This window comes from Amblyomma maculatum, chromosome 3 (genome assembly GCF_055883805.1).
Source record: "Amblyomma maculatum isolate TAMU_Amacu chromosome 3, ASM5588380v1, whole genome shotgun sequence".
Taxonomy (NCBI): Eukaryota; Metazoa; Arthropoda; class Arachnida; order Ixodida; family Ixodidae; genus Amblyomma; species Amblyomma maculatum.
In genome coordinates, this window is record NC_139346.1 from 50,331,457 (window position 1) to 50,354,229 (window position 22,773).

General features: G+C 47.1%; 1 pseudogene; it reads right to left on the bottom strand.

Moving 5' to 3' along the window:
* Positions 1–221: 221 nt before the first annotated feature.
* LOC146194727 (uncharacterized) lies at positions 222–10,455 on the bottom strand (annotated as a pseudogene).
* Positions 10,456–22,773: the final 12,318 nt, after the last annotated feature.

A 22,773-nucleotide genomic window follows, 5' to 3' on the forward strand; every position in this document is an offset into this window, starting at 1 on the left:
ACTGCAGCAGTGGACATTAGCGCACCTGCTCGACATGGTTTCCACACCTTTTTGATGCCAATGCCTAAACTCTCGGCGACTTCAACAGCGAGTTTCAGAGTTGAGACAACCTCTTTGTATTTACTTTCATTTGATAAACTGAGGGCAACAACAGGGTGCCTCGCAGTCATGATTGTGTACCACTTGAAAATCACCTCACAAAACAAGGCTGTTGTTTCAGACTAGGGTGGCAGCTTCTTCTGCTCTACAAAGTACCTGATAGCGGCAGGTGCTTCACTGAATAACTGAACAGCTACCCCTACCTTCATCTTTGTGAAGTGGCCATTGGAAACATGCAGCGCACTTAGGTTAGGTGCCACCTTCAACTGCTTTGTGTCCAACTTCAGGACAGCTTCTATATACTCAATCGACACATCAGTGCTTGGTAAATCGTACTTCGCCGCTATTTCTTCACTCAGTTTCATCTGGTCTTTTCGCACGAGGTGCCCTCTGATGTTTTTTAGTACATGTGAAGAATCTGGCATAAAAAACAGCGACATAGAATTGTCGTATGGATGAGGAACTGTGCATGTAGTGACAGAAAACCGGGAACTAGACAGGTTTAAGCTACGCCACATCGCACGGTTGGAGCTCCCCATGTCGCATGTCACGCACAGCACACGCAAAGAAATCTCTGTGCAGAGGTTGATTAAGTGGAAGACAAAGTCTTTCAACTTGTCTCCATTAACAAAAGCACCTGTATAATGATAAGCAATTACTTGCTTCCAGCGCCTGTTAAGACCCCCAACCATGAAGACGAGTGCATGGTTTGCTGCTTGGTCGATTTCAGGGAGCGTCACTTTGCCAAGAAAGCCATCACCACTTCGATCTAGCTCGACACCTTTCCGAATCTCCATTTCATCCAGAAATAACACACAGTCTTTTTCAATGTTTGACATCGCAGCCACTTTCACCCTCATCATGTTGATAATTTCACTCAAGACCCCGGGCTTAAAGGACAGGTGTTGTAGCCGTCTACAAAGTGTCCTTCGTGAAGGAAGGGGGTTTCCTTGTTCTAAAAGCAAATCGTAACCTGCAGAGCCGCAAGCAAATTTCAGATGCAGTGCTTTTTTTACGGTTTCTGCGCTCCATGCACTACCTTTCCGGCTCTTTCTATTCAAAGCAGTCTTCTAGTCCTCATTCAAAAAGTTCAAATTTTTAGTGAGCGTAGAGAGGTCTCTTTCCAGGCGCTTTGTTTTTCTGTTTGCGATATTCAACTTCTTTTTCGCTGAGGACAAGCTTTCGCGCAATTCAAAGTTTTTCTTTTTCATGTCTTGCAGAGCCTTTCGTAGCTCACATGATGAAAGCGAGGAAATACTTTCACTGCTCTCATGCTCAATTGCATTTTCTTCGAAAGAAGAGATACTGTCGCGAGTGAATTCTGTCAAGTCGTCATTGCCAGCTTCTGTAGCTACAGTTGAGAAGGAGCTGGTTCCTTCTCCATCAGCAGGCCCACATTGGGCAGGCCGCTTTGCAGGGAGCTTTCTTCGCTTAGGTGGAGCTGAAATTTTAATAAAAAGAATGGGTGTCATTGTTTTCTACACAGCAGCTGGAAATGCGCTCCAATACAATTATTACTTACATCTGAAGATAAACAGCGTGGGCAAAGCTGTAGACTTTAACAGGCGGCGCCCATCCTGCCGGTTCCTCTCAAACTGGTCCTCTTCAAAGTGGCGCTAAAAAGTAAACAAGGCACCAGATGTGAGTACTGACGTTTTCTTAAATTGATACAAACTAAATGCGCTTAGAAATTAACCAGTTATTTAAGGTGCCTAAACGGGATTTTAAAAAAATGTTGCTAAATTATCGAGCTTAACACCTTCTCGTAAAAAAAAAAAACTCGGCTTACGAACAGCGTAAATCAAATATACCTGCAACCGTAACATCGTCTATATCACTTGCGAATAGTACGGTTCAAATATTTTCAAATTTAATAAGAAAAAGTCACTCGCCTTGATATGAGAGCCGCAAAATATCTCCGGAGATCTCAGAGAAAATCGCGGTGTTTCAAGCGACACCAACATGAAAGCCACGCTCTCGAGACAAATCACTGTAGACCTTCTGTCGAAAATATCAGGCACCTCACACTCAGTCTTACTATTTTTTTAATGCTGCAGGTGACACTGCTGTCTAAATACAACTTACGCGAACTCCTCTGTAAACAAACGCCAGTGCTTCCAGTGAAAGCATCAAAAGGTGTGCGACGTTATAATTCTTTGCGAATTCACGCTACCTACAAAGTAGTGGCGTGCGCAAGTATATTTTAATTGCGAAGTGCGCTTTGATAAGACTAAACTCGTTTTCAACTTACCTCGCAGATATATGAGCTGTCAGTTGCTTTCCACCGATCCCGCTTAACTGGAGCTTCCCATTTCCTTTTCCGTTCCGAGTCCCGGGGAAAGCGAAAACAGCGTAGGCCTTTACGCGTTGACCCGGGGCCCAATACTCGATATTCGCCTTCCCCTGGCGGCGCCATATTGTCTTTCTGATTGGCTCTGAAAAGAGTCACGTGCTTCAAACTTGGGGTGCGAAACCATCAGTTGAGGCAAGCACTTTTAGCGGTTACGTCAAAATGACGTAGCCGTGAAAATTGATTTCAACCGGAGCTATCCTTGTTGCCTGGATGACAAATACGAATGATTTTGGAGTGGAAGCGAAGTTACTGATGGTGGTTTGGAGAACACTTACGCTCGATTAACCAATGTGATGAAAATAATGGCATACTGGGAAGGAGCGGATGCTCAAATTTGATTCGCTGGAGCTATGTCACGTAAAACACGTGATACGCAAGCATATTTAAATTACGTCAAATTGACGCGTCATGACGTAACTGATGTGCCGCCATTACCGCAAATGCTGACGTTTGGCCGCCATAATTTCGCCGAGTGGCGAGGTACCCGAATTATGCTAATGAGACTATGGCGACAGGCAAGCTGATTTATTCAGCCGTTAGCCTACCGTAGTTTCTTAGCTTGTTATTAAAAGTAAAAGGATAACTTTACACCTTGTATGGCTTTTTAAACGCAATAAAAAGGCAAATTATGAGCGCGTATGAAATAAAGGACGCTTGAGACAATCTCTAATGGGGGCAGAAGCGTGCGGCCGCGTGACGGTGCTAACTGCTTTCTTATTTCAAACCCTTTCTTCCCATCGTAAGAAATCATTGGTCTGCGCGGTTATGATAACCCAGCAATGGCGGCGGCCATGGAGAGAGGCATGGAGGGAGGTACGCTTACATTATAGTGAACTAGAATATATTCTAGTTCACTATAGCTTACATGCAGGAAAGAAAGAACTTGTACGCTTATGAGTGGTCTTCGTGCCGTTCATCGTCTGCAAGTAGTGATCGAGGATTTGCTGTAGCACAGCAATGCTGCCAAATTGCCTTGAAAGATAGCTCGGCAGTACAGTCAGATCAGTCATCTGACGAGGAGTGTAGTGTGGCGGCTTTGCAAGCTCCGAGGCGAGAATTGCCCTGCGCTCGGAGTGTTGAACTGTTGAGCTACTGGTGTTTCGGGTGTGATCGCCAGTGGTGAACGCCTCTGATGTTGGATGGCACGAAATGTATTCGTTCGCCCGAGCAACGAGCTCCCGGAATGTGTCGGGCTTCTCGATGGGTGTCGACCAGCAAGGCAACGCAGTCAATCTGCTAGAAATGGTGCAGCACGTCGAGCATCACAGAGGTAAGTGCAATAGGAAAACCTGTAAAGGTGACTGTTGATACAGCGTCATTCGCATTCAAGTTGTACGCAGGCGGGAAATGACTGAAGATTAAAGGAATACTTACAGGACGCATGCGGCGTATTTGATATTTTTAATCAGCATTTTGCGTTGCTTTTAGCTGCCTATTTCTACGACGCATTATAATTTTCTTCAACCTCTCTACACTGCACGAACTTAAAAAAAAACTGAGTGTGCTTGTAGTTGTCAAGATTTCTTGGTTAATGGTTTCGACGACCGAGAAAGGAAAAACAAGTGAAATCGCCTGATATAAGTCGTTCCTTTAATTGGAAAAAAAAAAAGAAAAGAAAGAGTTAGCCGTCACAATACAATTTCCGCCACCAAGCCGTCTTTACCCGTACGGAAATGGTTCACTTATGTTTAGGTTTTGCACTCACCATTTTTTGCATTCATAGATTACACTTTACCGCAGCTTAGCTTGCAGCTTTGATGATTTTGAATGTTCCTGTGCTATGCGTGTTTGATATTTTATTTGCATATAATTTAGGCACTAAACATTTGCAGGTGATCGTGTGGACCTTGTGCAGCCGTTGCAGCACTTCCGATCCAAGTCATCATGTGGGCGAGAAGTCATGGGGCCATATTCAACATCATTCACCTCTATGCTAGGTTTCTATAATCTGGGAGGCCACGCCTTGTCCCTGGACGGCCACATCAGATGTGAAGTGCTAAGCAGATGGACAGCTCTTTTTGAAGATCGTTACAGCTTGTAGTGTGTGCAGATCACATGACATTGACGCCACCTGCAAATGGTAATCGCAGTAGGAACATCGACAAGTACAAGGAAGACGACGTGCAACATTTATATTAACTCGGACAGGAACAACTTGATCACCTGCACTTGAGATTTTCACTCGCTGTCATGATTTTGATATATGCCACAAGTGATCAATGTGCACATTCCTACTGCTTCATGTTCGATAGCATACTGCTGAAAAGCCGTCCAAGTCTTAATTTTTTCTTTGGTTTTGGGATATAACCATCTCTTTGGTGTACATTTTGTTGATAGCATGTGCAAGAACCATTTTCAGCTTTCGGGTGGCGCAGTGGCTACGGCGCTCGACTACTGTTCCCAAAGACCCGGGATTGAATCCCGGCCTCGGCGGCCGCTTTTCGATGGAGGCGAAAAGCAAGGCGCCCGTGTGCTGTGCGATGTTAGTGCACGTTAGTGTGATGTTAGAACCCCAGGTGGTCGAAATTTCCGGAGCCCTCCACTACGGCGTCTCTCATAGCCTGAGTCGCTTTGGGACGTTAAACCCCACAAACCAAACCAAACCTTTCCTTGGTGCTATAATTTTTGTCTACCATCTGTAGACATACTGAGTGTATCCTTCTACAAGTGATGTGGCCCTTGCTGAGAGCTGTCATTCTTTGTTGTATACTTTGTTTTTTTGGGTTCTGCTTAAACTCAGTGTGCATTTTATTAAGTGCTTCATGTCAATGAAACACAGGAAGGTACAAAAACGTTCTCCTTCTACCTCCAGAAGTGCCATTCTGAGTAGGACGTGCATGCACCAATAGTTCACAATTCACTTCGGTGTTTGTGGCAAGCAGGCAGTCTGCGATGTACTACTTCAGTGAGAATATTTGACATACGTGCACCCTGGTGGATGTGTCTGCAGTCGTGTACCATAGCAGAGTCCATTTCGTTACACCTATCTTGTGTGCTACTAGGGTGAAACGTGAGGGGCCCACTGTTTTTCCACAAACTGCAGAGTGAAGCGAGCTGTGCTTCTTTGTATTTGGTTGCCTTTATGCTTGTTTTCTATTGGTTCCTTCATATGCTGAATGTAGATGAACAGCAATCAACTAGTTTTCCCAAGGATTATTTGTGCATCTATTGGTGGTCATTGTCTTTCATTGTTGTATGCACGAAAAATGAGGCCCCTGCCAACTTGTCAACCCATTTTCGCAATTTTAGCTTCCACTTTTGCAAAATTTGCCAGTTTCATTTCGCACTGCAATTACTGATGCTTTTTAGTGATGTTAATCAAGATCCCAGATAACCTGTTTAACCTCTGTATCATTTGTGTGGCTCGGCTATCAGTGAACATTTTTGTATTCTTCAGTTTTTTTACAAAGGCAACTATTGACTTCTCTGTTTTGTAACTAGGTGATATTGATGTGCATGTGCACCCACTGGCAAAAGTTCTTGAGCGTGGCTTCGCAGGGGAAAGAATGCATCCATTTGTGTACGAGATAAATTGCTTGACATTTGATGTTTCACTATATAACCCATAGTCACAATAATGATGCATAAGCGCAGGAATGAAATAAAAATTTTTTGATAAGATTGTCCTTCATAAATTTTTGACTGCAGCTCTACAAAATGCTTTGCTCCTTTTGTGCATTGCTACATATCTTATTCCATAAAATATCTCCCTCCATGATAGCGTTGTGTGTAGACCTTCCATACCCCTATTATGAGGCTGCCATCTGGGCCAGTTGCTTCGTGACACATTCTTGCTGCTGCCACATGCCATCTGGCACTCACATATGGTAAAACAGGGTTGGTAAAGCTCACATATTCATGCTCTATGCCACTGGAGCACGGCTTCATCACTCGAGATGTTTATCGAATGATTGCAGCTGTGTATAACTGCTTCATTATTTTTTCTCTTAGTTGCTTTTGTAGCCTTATCTTCATTGTTCTTTGTGAGCTTTAAATTGAGGAATTTAAGGAAGGGGCATAAATTTTATGCCAATCACTTTCATTTCATTTATGTAGAACCACTTTTCAATATTTTGTACCGTTGTGCTAATACTGAGTTGTATAACGTTTTGCTCTCATAAGTGACAGCTGCACTAGTCTCACTGGCACCTATCCTATTGTCACGTGTTTTCTACGTTATCTAGTATCCCTATGCTTTCCTGTCATATCAGCTTCAGCAATCCTCTCTGCATTTAACCCTCAGAATGTGTTCCATATTTTGCACGTCTGCGATGTGTACAGCCTAAATTGAACACCACAATATATTCTTAAGATTGCATTCAAAAGATAACTTCCTGAAGGTACAATCCTATTGAACACAGTAGACGTCATACTATCCATAAGTGAGCCATTCTTTTTCAAGATGTATTGAAAAATTTGTGAACAAAGCGATTTCATTTTATCTTGACCACATTCATCTGTTGTTTCTATGGTGCAGCCTCTGCCACAGCTGCATCTATAACTTGGCTGTTGGCACTGTGGTCAAATGTCTTGCGAGCCAGCAGAGCCTAATGTAGCGTAGATGTTCAGCTATTGGCTTCTTGCTTTTTGTTTTGATGCAGCAACGTTAAAGCCTCTTTTCTGCACAAAACGCGACGTTGTGAGTGGAAAATCTTGGGCACATTTCAGACAGGTGACACGACCGAGTACTCCATGTGATGTCTCTGGCTTCACCTTTGAGATGAATGTGTGAGGTGATAAACCTTGCAGGATCTTTGGGTAATAAGAGAGGAAAACCTTAGGCCATGGAAACGCATCCGTACAGCTTGGTTAGAGTGGGCTTTATAGGTATCTAGACAAGTGGTCTTCCACATAATTGGATAACTTACAGGTATACGCTACTGATATGTATCATGGAATAAATACTAGGTGTTAGCAGTAGCAAAGTCGATTCGCGCGAATGAGAGTCTGCAGACAGGAGCCATAAAAGCTGTTGTGTCATAGCGGTAAATGCTGAGCTTGCGTGTCCCCACAATTGTTTTTAGAGCATGAAGTTTTCAAGTGCTGTGCTGGTTTGCCTGATAGCCGTCACATTGAGTGACTTGCTGAAATAATGCTTAAGGCTTGTCTTCCTGAGACAAACATTTCTGCTTTTTGGTAGACTGCATAAAGGGAACATTCTAGGTGTGGCAGGCATTTATGCACAGGTAAAATCATTCTTACACACACTATAACTACATTTGCCCTGTCCATAACAGAATCGGGGAATACTTGCTCTGTCCCAGGTGCCGACTACCATTTAAATGACGTTGAGTTCCATAATCTTTGATACTGGTAATACTGGGGAACGCACAGCATCCCTTGACTGTAGTTGCAGCCTAGTGGTTTGAGCATTTGGGGACCAATCCTCAGTGGTGTTGGGTACTCATCGGTAAAACAGTGGGTGCTTGCTTTGCTGGTGCTGGGGTTATCTTGGGCCAAACACTTGGAGGATGGGTTTTTGACCCTATCTTGTGTTCCCTTGCTTTGTATAACTAGTTTCTCTTCTTTGGACTCCAAACCCGTGCCACCTTTCAGATATGGCGACGAGCTGTACAAGTACAACAATACTGCAATTACTTGAATGTGTGACAGCCTTTCATTTTAGGCTGTGTATTGTAGAGTGTGCAGTGCTGTAAATAAATTTTGTTTTGTTTTGTATATTGTAATTTTCAGTTTTCTTATAAGCAAGGCTTCATGTCAGGTGTATGTAAAAAAAAATGCCAAAAAGTACCGAATGCAAATGATACACCAATTGTTAATCAACGACGAGCTGTTTAAAGCTACAGGGAATGTGTTACGTGAGTAGCAGGTCTATTAAAGTGTGCATGTTTTACCAAAATAAAGGACAGAAGCTATACTGCAACCTGTTGGAAAAACCATGCATACGAGACACACTAGCTGCAAATTATACGCTTATTTAAATCACGTTTAGTTTTCCAATGATATGCAATCAGAATGTCGAAAAATTAAATTTCATGCTTTATTCCCATATGTATGCCCTTATTCAGGTGAGGTTCATTTGGGCATGTTTTTGAGTCAGAGTGTAGAGAGTGGATGTTAGACAGTTGCACGTTGGACACTATGCATTGCTGGAAGAGCACACAGGGGATGGCAAAGCCAATACAAATCATACAGTATTATCACCTGGCATCAATGAACCTCTGCCAAAAAATCCAGAACACCACCCTGGTGTGCTGCAGGCCACATCAGCCTTGCAATTCATGCCTCTTTTTGTCTAATATTGTCCCCGTGCATGCTTCTGCTTTCTTTTTTTGCTGTTACTTTTTACTTACGGTGTCCTTAAAGTCACGCTTGTTTTCCACTTTGGCTGCCTTGCTTCACGCAGAGACAGGTTCGGGCTTTGTGTAGCACGTGCACTGGTTAATGTGTGCATAAATGCTACATTCAATGACAATTGCTTCAAGAAAATGGTTTCCATACTGCATCTAGCTCATTGTAATTAGGCATCATATATCATATTCACTCTTCATGTCTGTTCCTTCACTTCCTGAGCATCAAATAGTATATAAGGCATTTCTCTAGCCGACCTCATCACCCTTCTCTCCGCTGAGGAATCTTGCTGCACTGAAAGAAAGTGCCGGATGCTATTGCAAGTGCAAAACTGGTAAACAGTAGCAAAGGAACTAGGCTGTACCTGACAAATTTTGTTTCTCTTGTGACATTGTGGTGTGATGTGCACCTGCATCAGACGAGCAGGGTTGCTACTTTTATAAAATGTTTTTATGCAACGTGCTCAGAAACCAAGCAGAATAATACCGACAGTTTTTTTTATTTTAACGAGGTAATTAATACACCTGCCACAACACAGTGACACTCTGCATGCGGTGAAATGTGCCTACAGCGCGTGCTATGTCTAATTCAGGGCACATTAAATGCCATCAGCGTGAAAGCTAACCTGTTGCTGCCAGTGGGCATCTGGATACACTTTTTACTGCATTTTCATTGCTGCCAGAAAATTTTATCTGCTTATTTTTGCGGCTGCGTGAAAACGTCCCCGCCGCGATGGCTCAGTTATGATTATAGACGCTCGGATCTCTGACCCGCAATATGTGCGTAGCCCAGCTACGACGATCGCATTTCGATGGAATTAACACGCTAAAGGTGGTCCGATGTCAGCGCATGCTAGGATCGCCAGATATATGGCCTATTCGAGCCCTCCACTATGCGTGTTTTCACTACGCCGCTCCACCGGGCCGATATCCGCACGCTACGCCACTGAAGCCGACACGTATACCCGTAGCAGACTTGCTAACATGATGGAAATGGTGGGCTGCCGCAGGCAGTTTCCAACGACAGTGATACCCTGAGAAGGCCAGCGTTGTCGTCGGACAGGTGCGTCTCTTCTCTATAAGGCAACTGCAGCAGCCCGAAAATCTGTTGGGCGCTTCCAATTCTCAGTATTCGTAAACAAATTCTTCAATCCTGATACTCGCCGATTTCTCTGCGCGACTAAGTCCATAAATGAAACACGCACAGCTAGCCACATGCGGGCCTCTCAAATGAGGCATCGCTCACACTTGACGACCGGCTGTTTGTGAAGGTTTGCGTCGAGTACTGCCGTTCGCTCAGCCTAGCTGCTGCTGGACGTCCGACAGCGTGTGTACTATGATGCACTGTGGTCGCAACTACCGTAACTATAATAGTACAGTACAGCCGCAATGTATACGTACGTATATGCCCTGCCGCGCGACGCGTGTATAAAGCGTAAACACTGTTCGCACCAACCCTTCAGCTTCTCGGCATCGCAGCGTTGGCATTTTTGTAATCGGCGCCAAGTAGCAGATGACGGCGTTATTTTTTGTCACTTTTTTCCTTGTTTTTTAAATTTCGTCATCAACTTCTGTTTATACGCGTTTTAGCGCCGCCCCAATTTTACGTCACGGGTACGTCACAACATGGCCGAAAAGGCGAATATCGAGGATCGGGCCCCCGGTGCACATTGGCACACAACAGCCCGTCATTTTGGCTCGGTGGAGTTACCAAGCTTGTCATTCATAAGGTCGAACACAAAGTAAAATCACTCGCGAGACGACAGCAACCACTGTGCAGCAAACAAAGCAAGCGCTTCTGCATGCGCTGAGCAACTGCGACCACTCCAACCGGTCGCTGTGCTTCAAAATGGCGTCGGAGCGAGCAAGAGGCGGCGTGGGGCTGTTCAAAGGTTGGCACCACCCTGAACGGCGGAGGTGGCATCGGGGCACCCTAAGGCGACTGCTGTGGCCGCGCCATCTGAAGAGTTAGAGAAAAAACAAGCAGAAGTTGTTTAGGAAAACCACGAGGTGCCCCCAACGTCCGCTGCCGGGAAAGCGGTTACGAACATTGCCGCACCCTCTACAGCGCCCGAACAGAACCCTGAAAAGAAAACTGAAACTGGGCACTGCCAGGTGCCCTTAGTGGCCACCACGGTAGAGGAACAAGAGTGTGCAGCCGGCGTCGCTGCCGCAACAAAAGACCGATCGGTTGAAACTGAAGAAGATGTAGAGAGGGACATGGATACGACCACAGTGCGCCCCAACCGCAAGCGCAGTCCCAGAAAGAAGAAAACCAAAAAATCAGCGCCATCAGCATCATCGGAATCTTCCGCCGACGCGCCGTTGACGAAGCGTGCGTTTCTGGAAACCCTCCACCAATACGCGAGAGCAGCTCTAACACTGAAACAGAAATGCCGAGCAAACCTCCCTGTCACATTTGCAACACAACGAATTGTGATTGCTACTCGGACATCTCGGACATCTACGACGCCGATTCCACTGCGGAGTCACCTTCTGCTTCTCCCACTGCTCATGACACCGCTCCTTCCTCATGAGGTGGTCACGCATTCCCCCCCTTCCTTCCTTTAGCTACATCCTGGATTTTCTTTCGTTCTCGCAACGCTAAACATTCGCGGCTTTACTAAAGCTGCGATACAAGCCGAAACAATAGACAGAGCCCGCGCCAAAAAGATCGACATCCTCGCACTTCAAGAAACTTATATTCACCGGCAAGAACAAATTGAAAATTTTGACCTCCGTTTCAGCACAAAATTCTGTTGGAGTTTCGGAAGGAAGGGTTCAAGGGGAAATTGCTGGAAATTAAACACGCGACTTCTGGATGACGAGCGTGTCCAGCAGAAAGTCGTCAAAGTTATAAAGCGTTACGTCTCCCCTAACATGGATGCAGAAAGCTGGGATAATATGAAAACCTGCATCAAGATTTGCCTCCAAGAGTGGGGAAGACGATGGCGCGGGAAAAGAGAGAAGAAATCCGAATAGTCTCGGATGCCATCATCGCGCTATCGGCCCCATTTTCTCAGGGAGCAAGCATCCCCGCGGCGTTGGCCACCCTGCGTAAGGAACTCCATCGTCTTCTAAATCGGCGCTGGGACAGACTTCGCGCAACAGCACACGCTGAACGATGGGAAACCGAGGCATGGTGTTCGCGTCATCTGCTACGCCGTCGCCTTGTCAGAAAGAAGGAAACCCTCTCTGCAGTCGAAGATCCACTCACCGGCCATATTGCTACAAACCCTGAGCAGGTATTGAGTTTAGCACGCGGTTTCTACATCGACCTTTATGCTGCTGAGCCCTGCGCCCCCACATCGTTCCAGCTGGAGGCAGCAACTGACGCACCTAACCTGGACGACACATGGCTGTCGTCTGAAGAGCTACACACAGCCCTAAAACAGATGAAGCCAAACAGAAGGCCGGGTATGGATGGACTCCCGCCAGCTTTTTACATAACGTTTTGCCGTCGCTAAAGACCGCTTTCAGCAGCTTAGCAAACGACGCCCTAGAGCGAGGGGAACTAACCCCAAGTATGAACGAATGCCTGATCACACTCCTGTGTGAGGCCACCTCCAGGAGCAGCGACATTAAAGCTTGCAGACCAATAACCCTTCTAAATACGGACTACAAGGCAATTGCCAAATGTCTCTCCTTACGTCTGACGCCTGCTCTATCGTTAATAGTAGGCCCGCACCAGGCTTGCTGTGTCCCAGGCTGCTCGTTAAACTCCATAGCATGGCTCTGAGAGATCTTTTGACTTGGATGGAATCACGCAGCTTCAATGGCTTTGTTTGCTCCCTGGACCAAGAGAAGGCATTCGACCGCCTGAGTCACGAGTACCTGTTTAGGACACTTGAGCTCGCGCGCATTCCCGTACAAAACATAAATATGCGCAAGGCGCTTTATGCCGCACCACAAGCAGCAGTCATTGTACAAAGGCGCATCTCAATGCCATTCCCCGTGGAAAGGGGTGTCCGACAAGGTCGCCCCCTCTCCCCGTTGCTCTATATCATAGCGATTGAACCCCTCCTGCAAGTTGTTAGAGATGGCGGCATCCGCAAGACACCACTGCCAGCGGGCCCTCCCTGCACTCCAGTGTTCGCCTACGCGAATGACGTTTCTGTGGTGGTGCCAGACACAGCATCAGTGGAGAGACTACTTAAATTCGCTACGGAGTACTGCCAAGTGGGTGGGGCTCGCCTCAATCACAAGAAGTCCACTGTTATGGCCTTCAACACGACCCCCTCCCCTACCACTATCCAATCGAACTCTGTTACTCGCGAGACACGAATCCTCGGATATTTCTTCGATTCAGCTGGACCAGCGCCTAGAAATTGTAATAGGGCTGAAGACAAACTAAGCATCAAAACCCACAATCTTGGTGCTCTAAAATGTCCCCTGACTGCGCAGGCCACCATAAATCAAGACAATGCTGATTTCTGCCCTCAGCTTTGTGGCCAGCATTCTTGACATCCCCCCAGACAGGAAAAAACAGCTCCAGAAACATATATACCGCTTTTTGTGGCAGGGAGCCCCGATAAGATAAAGCGAGCCATTTTCTGCCTGCCCAGATTCAAAGGTAGCCCGGGGCTGCCCGATCTGGATATTCACGCAAGGGCTCTGCACATCAAATGGACATTCAGAGCCGTCGAATGCGACATGCCGCTAACAAAAACGATGACTTCGTACTATCTGTCAGAATCAAATCTGTCAAATCAGAAAAGAACTATGGTTCCACCTAGAGAAAGAGAGACGCCACTTAGGGAGAAAAAGTTTTTGAAGAATGAGGACACCCCATGGTGATCTTCAAAGAAGAAAACGGAAAACTAGAAGTGAGATATTAGAAGACTTCTCGCGTCAGGCTTCGACCCACCGGGGTGGTGCGGGCGTGGTGCATATGCACTGCGACTCCGCACCAGTAGGAACAAGCCGGATTGCATGAGCCCCTTGGCTGGAAAAAGCCCGCTCCCCGAAACAACCCCCCCCCCAAACCTTATGGTGCAGGAGGCCTTGCCTGGCGTAGCCGTAGGATGATGATGGTCGCAGGTTGAGGTCTGTACCCTCACAGGAGGATCGCATCTAGTGCATCTTTCCTTCCATCTGACAAGGCAAACTAGGTTCGTCGAACATAGCGGCCGTCACTTACAAAGGAAGAAAGATTCCTCTTCACCTGTTTTACTGTGGGAAGGCGCTTCCCGTACGCCTGTACACGAAAACAACACCAGCCTGTATACTGTGCGGCAAACTTGGACACCGGGCGGATGTCTGCCTTTGCCCTGTGCAGTCACGGTGTCCGCAGTGCGGAAAGGAAGATATTCGAGAAGCTCATGACTGCCAACGCAAGTGCACAGTTCCAGGTTGTGCTAGTAGCAGTTCGCGACCTTATGTAGATTGTTCTGAGCAGCCTTTAAATTGAGCGATGACGAGTGCGACGGGCATTCTTTGTTCGACGATCGACAAGCACGTTTGTTGCTACCGCTGCCGCCGAGTTTAGTTCTTCTGCGGGCGCAAGTCAGCCCAATAGAGTTTCTTCAGTGCAATCACCGACTCTTCATTTGTGTCCTCGACCCTGGTCACCACCACGTGACAATACAGTGCAACATATCATAGTAGATTTTACATAATTTGTATGAATGTGTTGCATTTGCAGTATATTTCTGAATATATTCGATAACAAATATAATTCTAAGTTTTATTAAATTTTGCGAATTTCGCATTGCGCGCAAATTTCGCATTAGAAAGTAAATTAATCGTCGGCAATTTTTTCCTTGAGTCTAATCGCCGGCCACTTCTGGCGCTCATGGGGTCCATGGATATTGACTTACTGCCTTCAAGGATACAGCGTTTCGGAATGAAGCTGATAAGGTTCCGGTACCAAGTACTCTATGTACCCGGTAAGTTATTAGGCACTGCTGACACGCTCACAGGGGCACCAACGGATGGTTCACTGCCCAGGCAAGCAGATCAAGTTGAGGTCTTTGTGGAATGGATTCTTCGCTCACTCTGAGATTTCGTCTCTACACGTCAAGACGAGCTTCGCCAGACACACGCTGGTGGTGGTGAGTGCAACCTTCTGCTTGAATACTGCACTAAAGGCTGGCCCAGGCAGTGAAGGCTACCTCTTTACGTTACAAAGTACTGGCAGAATCAGGGGGATCTCAGTTTTTGTGACGGGGTTCTTCTGAAGTGAATCCGCATTGTCGTGCCTTTGGCTCTTCAGCGTTCTGTGGTTGACCTCATTCACGACGGCGTCGGGGTATTACCCGTTGCAAAACTGTTGCTTAGGAGTCAGTATGGCGGCCTGGAATCAACCACATCGAAACGCTCGTCTCTAACTGCGCCAAATATTCTGAAACACACGTTCAACGCGCAGAACCGAAGTTGCCTTCACAGACTCTAAGTCTTCTCTGGCAGGAGGTAAGAATAAACATTTTCCATCTGAATGGTCAAAATTATGTGCTTCTGGTCGACTACAGGTCACGCTTCCAGAAGTCATCAGTCTGCATTCTACAACAGCACCGGCAGTCATCGCAGCCATTAAGAGCGTCTTTGCACGCCACGGAATTCCAAACGTCGTCCGCAGTGACAACGGTCCACAATTAGCATGCAATGACTTGTTTGCATTTGCGCAGGCTTCAGGCATGTCACCAGCAGCCCACGTTTTCCGCGGTCCAATGGCGAGGTGGGGATGATGGTGCGAACCGTCAAAAACCAACTGTGCAAAGCCGACCATCCTTTTTTGGCTCTGCTGGCCTACAGGGACACTCCTGGCATCAACGTTGTGGGTCCTAAACAACTTCTCATGGGCAGACGCCTGCAGACCAGAGTTTCCAAGATAGCACAGCAACTTCAGCCAGGCTGGGCCTCGTCGCATTCTTTTAACCACCAAGATCGAGTTAATCGGAGGACCCAGGCAGGGGACTTTAACCGGAGGCGTGCAGCCAAAGTACAGCGCCCACTTCGGACTGGTGAGCAAGTCTAGGTGCGGGACGTAAATAGCCCTACTATGTTTCTGGGACCAGCCCAGCGCCCCCGGTCGTATGTCGTGGATACCCCGAAGGGTGTCATCGGTTCGTGTGTCTCGGTTTGGAAGAATGATCTGGAGACCGAAGAAACTGGATTTGTGAGAAGTTGTGTTGTATTTTATACTGTATTTGCATAAAGGGGGTTTAATGTGTGTGAGTGCCGAAACGACTGGACTTGTGAGGGGATGTGTTTCCTTCTTGCAAAAAAAGATCTGTTCCTTCTTAAACAAGAAGGGATGCAGTGTGTGTTTGTTCCACAAGGTGCCGCCACTGCTTCCCCGGCTATTTATTTCGGTGCAATTAAGCTTGATGGTCTTTGGCCTCTTCAGTGGCGGTGTGTGTCGTTTGGTGTTCGTGCTTACAGCAGCACATCCCGCTACAGGCCAGACATATAAGCGTTATAAATATATCATCATCATCAGCCTGATTATACCCACTGCAGGGCGAAGGCCTCTCCCATATTTCTCCACTTAACCCGGCTCTGTGCTAGCTGCATCCACTTGACCCCTGCGAACTTCTTAATCTCATCCGCCCACCTAACTTTCTGCCGCCCCCTGCTACGCTTTCCTTCCCTTGGTTTCAAATGAATAGCCTGGGTCAATGTAGTAACTTTGGTGTATCCTAAGAACTGACTATATATGTACGTGCATACCTACGCGATACAAGTACATGATGTTGGAAGCACGGTACATCAACCTTCCTGTTGAATATATATATATATATATATATATATATATATATTCAATTTTTTCCTTGATTCTAATCACCGGCCACTTCTGGCGCTCATGGGGTCCATGGATATTGACTTATTGCCTTCAAGGATACGGCGTTTCGGAATGAAGCTGATAAGGTTCCGGTACCAAGTGCTCTATGTACCCGGTAAGTTATTAGGCACTGCTGACACGCTCACAGGGGCACCAACGGATGGTTCACTGCCCAGGCAAGCAGATCAAGTTGAGGTCTTTGTGGAATGGATTCTTCGCTCACTCTGAGATTTCGTCTCTACACGTCAAGACGAGCTTCGCCAGACACACGCTGGTGGTGGTGAGTGCAACCTTCTGCTTGAATACTGCACTAAAGGCTGGCCCAGGCAGTGAAGGCTACCTCTTTACGTTACAAAGTACTGGCAGAATCAGGGGGATCTCAGTTTTTGTGACGGGGTTCTTCTGAAGTGAATCCGCATTGTCGTGCCTTTGGCTCCTCAGCGTTCTGTGGTTGGCCTCATTCACGACGGCGTCGGGGTATTACTCGTTGCAAAACTGTTGCTTAGGAGTCAGTATGGCGGCCTGGAATCAACCACATCGAAACGCTCGTCTCTAACTGCGCCAAGTATTCTGAAACACACGTTCAACGCGCAGAACCGATGTTGCCTTCACAGACTCTAAGTCTTCTCTGGCAGGAGGTAAGAATAAACATTTTCCATCTGAATGGTCAAAATTATGTGCTTCTGGTCGACTACAGGTCACGCTTCCAGAAGTCATCAGTCTGCATTCTACAACAGCACCGGCAGTCATCGCAGCCATTAAGAGCGTCTTTGCACGCCACGGAATTCCAAACGTCGTCCGCAGTGACAACGGTCCACAATTAGCATGCAATGACTTGTTTGCATTTGCGCAGGCTTCAGGCATGTCACCAGCAGCCCACGTTTTCCGCGGTCCAATGGCGAGGTTGGGATGATGGTGCGAACCGTCAAAAACCAACTGTGCAAAGCCGACCATCCTTTCTTGGCTCTGCTGGCCTACAGGGACACTCCTGGCATCAACGTTGTGGGTCCTAAACAACTTCTCATGGGCAGACGCCTGCAGACCAGAGTTTCCAAGATAGCACAGCAACTTCAGCCAGGCTGGGCCTCGTCGCATTCTTTTAACCGCCAAGATCGAGTTAATCGGAGGACCCAGGCAGGGGACTTTAACCGGAGGCGTGCAGGCAAAGTACAGCGCCCACTTCGGACTGGTGAGCAAGTCTGGGTGCGGGACGTAAATAGCCCTACTATGTTTCTGGGACCAGCCCAGCGCCCCCGGTCGTATGTCGTGGATACCCCGAAGGGTGTCATCGGTTCGTGTGTCTCGGTTTGGAAGAATGATCTGGAGACCGAAGAAACTGGATTTGTGAGAAGTTGTGTTGTATTTTATACTGTATTTGCATAAAGGGGGTTTAATGTGTGTGAGTGCCGAAACGACTGGACTTGTGAGGGGCTGTGTTTCCTTCTTGCAAAAAAAGAACTGTTCCTTCTTAAACAAGAAGGGATGCAGTGTGTGTTTGTTCCACAAGGTGCCGCCACTGCTTCCCCGGCTATTTATTTCGGTGCAATTAAGCTTGATGGTCTTTGGCCTCTTCAGCGGCGGTGTGTGTCGTTTGGTGTTCGTGCTTACAGCAGCACATCCCGCTACAGGCCAGACATATAAGCGTTATAAATATATCATCATCATCAGCCTGATTATACCCACTGCAGGGCGAAGGCCTCTCCCATATTTCTCCACTTAACCCGGCTCTGTGCTAGCTGCATCCACTTGACCCCTGCGAACTTCTTAATCTCATCCGCCCACCTAACTTTCTGCCGCCCCCTGCTACGCTTTCCTTCCCTTGGTTTCAAATGAATAGCCTGGGTCAATGTAGTAACTTTGGTGTATCCTAAGAACTGACTATATATGTACGTGCATACCTACGCGATACAAGTACATGATGTTGGAAGCACGGTACATCAACCTTCCTGTTGAATATATATATATATATATATATATATATATATATATATATATATATATATATATATTCAATTTTTTCCTTGATTCTAATCACCGGCCACTTCTGGCGCTCATGGGGTCCATGGATATTGACTTATTGCCTTCAAGGATACGGCGTTTCGGAATGAAGCTGATAAGGTTCCGGTACCAAGTGCTCTATGTACCCGGTAAGTTATTAGGCACTGTTGACACGCTCACAGGGGCACCAACGGATGGTTCACTGCCCAGGCAAGCAGATCAAGTTGAGGTCTTTGTGGAATGGATTCTTCGCTCACTCTGAGATTTCGTCTCTACACGTCAAGACGAGCTTCGCCAGACACACGCTGGTGGTGGTGAGTGCAACCTTCTGCTTGAATACTGCACTAAAGGCTGGCCCAGGCAGTGAAGGCTACCTCTTTACGTTACAAAGTACTGGCAGAATCAGGGGGATCTCAGTTTTTGTGACGGGGTTCTTCTGAAGTGAATCCGCATTGTCGTGCCTTTGGCTCCTCAGCGTTCTGTGGTTGGCCTCATTCACGACGGCGTCGGGGTATTACTCGTTGCAAAACTGTTGCTTAGGAGTCAGTATGGCGGCCTGGAATCAACCACATCGAAACGCTCGTCTCTAACTGCGCCAAGTATTCTGAAACACACGTTCAACGCGCAGAACCGATGTTGCCTTCACAGACTCTAAGTCTTCTCTGGCAGGAGGTAAGAATAAACATTTTCCATCTGAATGGTCAAAATTATGTGCTTCTGGTCGACTACAGGTCACGCTTCCAGAAGTCATCAGTCTGCATTCTACAACAGCACCGGCAGTCATCGCAGCCATTAAGAGCGTCTTTGCACGCCACGGAATTCCAAACGTCGTCCGCAGTGACAACGGTCCACAATTAGCATGCAATGACTTGTTTGCATTTGCGCAGGCTTCAGGCATGTCACCAGCAGCCCACGTTTTCCGCGGTCCAATGGCGAGGTTGGGATGATGGTGCGAACCGTCAAAAACCAACTGTGCAAAGCCGACCATCCTTTCTTGGCTCTGCTGGCCTACAGGGACACTCCTGGCATCAACGTTGTGGGTCCTAAACAACTTCTCATGGGCAGACGCCTGCAGACCAGAGTTTCCAAGATAGCACAGCAACTTCAGCCAGGCTGGGCCTCGTCGCATTCTTTTAACCGCCAAGATCGAGTTAATCGGAGGACCCAGGCAGGGGACTTTAACCGGAGGCGTGCAGGCAAAGTACAGCGCCCACTTCGGACTGGTGAGCAAGTCTGGGTGCGGGACGTAAATAGCCCTACTATGTTTCTGGGACCAGCCCAGCGCCCCCGGTCGTATGTCGTGGATACCCCGAAGGGTGTCATCGGTTCGTGTGTCTCGGTTTGGAAGAATGATCTGGAGACCGAAGAAACTGGATTTGTGAGAAGTTGTGTTGTATTTTATACTGTATTTGCATAAAGGGGGTTTAATGTGTGTGAGTGCCGAAACGACTGGACTTGTGAGGGGCTGTGTTTCCTTCTTGCAAAAAAAGAACTGTTCCTTCTTAAACAAGAAGGGATGCAGTGTGTGTTTGTTCCACAAGGTGCCGCCACTGCTTCCCCGGCTATTTATTTCGGTGCAATTAAGCTTGATGGTCTTTGGCCTCTTCAGCGGCGGTGTGTGTCGTTTGGTGTTCGTGCTTACAGCAGCACATCCCGCTACAGGCCAGACATATAAGCGTTATAAATATATCATCATCATCAGCCTGATTATACCCACTGCAGGGCGAAGGCCTCTCCCATATTTCTCCACTTAACCCGGCTCTGTGCTAGCTGCATCCACTTGACCCCTGCGAACTTCTTAATCTCATCCGCCCACCTAACTTTCTGCCGCCCCCTGCTACGCTTTCCTTCCCTTGGTTTCAAATGAATAGCCTGGGTCAATGTAGTAACTTTGGTGTATCCTAAGAACTGACTATATATGTACGTGCATACCTACGCGATACAAGTACATGATGTTGGAAGCACGGTACATCAACCTTCCTGTTGAATATATATATATATATATATATATATATATATATATATTCAATTTTTTCCTTGATTCTAATCACCGGCCACTTCTGGCGCTCATGAGGTCCATGGATATTGACTTATTGCCTTCAAGGATACGGCGTTTCGGAATGAAGCTGATAAGGTTCCGGTACCAAGTGCTCTATGTACCCGGTAAGTTATTAGGCACTGCTGACACGCTCACAGGGGCACCAACGGATGGTTCACTGCCCAGGCAAGCAGATCAAGTTGAGGTCTTTGTGGAATGGATTCTTCGCTCACTCTGAGATTTCGTCTCTACACGTCAAGACGAGCTTCGCCAGACACACGCTGGTGGTGGTGAGTGCAACCTTCTGCTTGAATACTGCACTAAAGGCTGGCCCAGGCAGTGAAGGCTACCTCTTTACGTTACAAAGTACTGGCAGAATCAGGGGGATCTCAGTTTTTGTGACGGGGTTCTTCTGAAGTGAATCCGCATTGTCGTGCCTTTGGCTCCTCAGCGTTCTGTGGTTGGCCTCATTCACGACGGCGTCGGGGTATTACTCGTTGCAAAACTGTTGCTTAGGAGTCAGTATGGCGGCCTGGAATCAACCACATCGAAACGCTCGTCTCTAACTGCGCCAAGTATTCTGAAACACACGTTCAACGCGCAGAACCGATGTTGCCTTCACAGACTCTAAGTCTTCTCTGGCAGGAGGTAAGAATAAACATTTTCCATCTGAATGGTCAAAATTATGTGCTTCTGGTCGACTACAGGTCACGCTTCCAGAAGTCATCAGTCTGCATTCTACAACAGCACCGGCAGTCATCGCAGCCATTAAGAGCGTCTTTGCACGCCACGGAATTCCAAACGTCGTCCGCAGTGACAACGGTCCACAATTAGCATGCAATGACTTGTTTGCATTTGCGCAGGCTTCAGGCATGTCACCAGCAGCCCACGTTTTCCGCGGTCCAATGGCGAGGTGGGGATGATGGTGCGAACCGTCAAAAACCAACTGTGCAAAGCCGACCATCCTTTCTTGGCTCTGCTGGCCTACAGGGACACTCCTGGCATCAACGTTGTGAGTCCTAAACAACTTCTCATGGGCAGACGCCTGCAGACCAGAGTTTCCAAGATAGCACAGCAACTTCAGCCAGGCTGGGCCTCGTCGCATTCTTTTAACCACCAAGATCGAGTTAATCGGAGGACCCAGGCAGGGGACTTTAACCGGAGGCGTGCAGCCAAAGTACAGCGCCCACTTCGGACTGGTGAGCAAGTCTGGGTGCGGGACGTAAATAGCCCTACTATGTTTCTGGGACCAGCCCAGCGCCCCCGGTCGTATGTCGTGGATACCCCGAAGGGTGTCATCGGTTCGTGTGTCTCGGTTTGGAAGAACGATCTGGAGACCGAAGAAACTGGATTTGTGAGAAGTTGTGTTGTATTTTATACTGTATTTGCATAAAGGGGGTTTAATGTGTGTGAGTGCCGAAACGACTGGACTTGTGAGGGGCTGTGTTTCCTTCTTGCAAAAAAAGAACTGTTCCTTCTTAAACAAGAAGGGATGCAGTGTGTGTTTGTTCCACAAGGTGCCGCCACTGCTTCCCCGGCTATTTATTTCGGTGCAATTAAGCTTGATGGACTTTGGCCTCTTCAGCGGCGGTGTGTGTCGTTTGGTGTTCGTGCTTACAGCAGCACATTCCGCTACAGGCCAGACATATAAGCGTTATAAATATATCATCATCATCAGCCTGATTATACCCACTGCAGGGCGAAGGCCTCTCCCATATTTCTCCACTTAACCCGGCTCTGTGCTAGCTGCATCCACTTGACCCTTGCGAACTTCTTAATCTCATCCGCCCACCTAACTTTCTGCCGCCCCCTGCTACGCTTTCCTTCCCTTGGTTTCAAATGAATAGCCTGGGTCAATGTAGTAACTTTGGTGTATCCTAAGAACTGACTATATATGTACGTGCATACCTACGCGATACAAGTACATGATGTTGGAAGCACGGTACATCAACCTTCCTGTTGATTTATATATATATATATATATATATATATATATATATATATATATATATATATTGTGAAAGAAGGCCAGGTCCAGATGGCATGGTCGTGAAGGCAAGGCAAGGTATGCCGTGTCAGCGTTTATTCTGATGGAGACAAACCCAAGCTCGTGCTGGAGCCGGCTCCGCGGGACGATGATGATGCTATGTACAAGAGGAAGAAGATCACGGTATGTACAAATGAAAGAAGA